Raw genomic sequence first — 985 nt, 5'->3', positions numbered from 1 at the left:
GGGGCTCGCTTTGCCGCGCGGAGACGGCCACAAATCGGCTCGCCTCCTCTCTCAAGAGTGCTAATCGCACGGCTTCGTGTAAGGTGCGGGGGGAAGCTACCTTGATTTCACCCCCTATTTGAGGGTTTATGCCACGAATAAACACGTCTATCGCACGACATTCTGATTCCTCCAACAGAACTTCGTTACGAGCAGAACTGGCACTTAGTGCGTACGTGCGGCATGCGACGCTTCTAATCCTGTCCGCGAATGCTTCTAAATCTTCACCCGTTTTTTGCTTAAGGGTGGAAAGCAAGTCGCGATAGTAACTAGTACCACGTTTGTCTGTATACCTTTCAATCAACCCTGTTGCAAGGGACTGGAAGGTAGGGGCATTTTTCAAGCTCTCGACCGACTGCACGTAGTTCCGCGCTTCGCCAGTGAGTTTCATTTTCATCACGTTTAAGAGAAATTCATCTGGCCAACCGCAAAGCTTTCCGATGTCCTGGATATTCTGCACAAGCGTTTGAATATCCTCGTGCGGCTTTCCAGCGAACGCCGGAATAAACGCTACTGCTGGGAAGCTCTGCACCAAAGTAGAGGTGGCTACTGCCACAGGTGATTCTGCACTAGTGAGTGGTGGAATCACCTGCTTCGGCTGTTCTTCCACTAGCACTGGCTTAGCAACATTATATTGCGGGGAATCCATTTTAAGATCATCTAACTGTTGCTTAAGCTCCGCGTTAGTTAGAATTAATTGATTTAACTGGGACTGCAGCGCCAAGAGGGGATCTTCATCCGCTCCGGCTGCTCCTGCCTCCGATTGCTGCCTGGTGATCGGCATGTTACAATAGTGTGGGCATCTACACCACCGTAGCGTCGCTAGCGACTTACATTAGTTGGTGGCGTGCAGACGACGGACAGCGGCGGTGTCGACGAGCGGCGGCAGGCGCGTTGATCACGCGCGGGCGCAGCAGGCGGCGGGCCACAGCACGGACAGCTGCGA

The sequence above is a fragment of the Schistocerca cancellata genome, chromosome 5 (assembly GCF_023864275.1).
Source record: "Schistocerca cancellata isolate TAMUIC-IGC-003103 chromosome 5, iqSchCanc2.1, whole genome shotgun sequence".
Taxonomy (NCBI): domain Eukaryota; kingdom Metazoa; phylum Arthropoda; class Insecta; order Orthoptera; family Acrididae; genus Schistocerca; species Schistocerca cancellata.
This window is presented reverse-complemented; position numbering follows the sequence as displayed.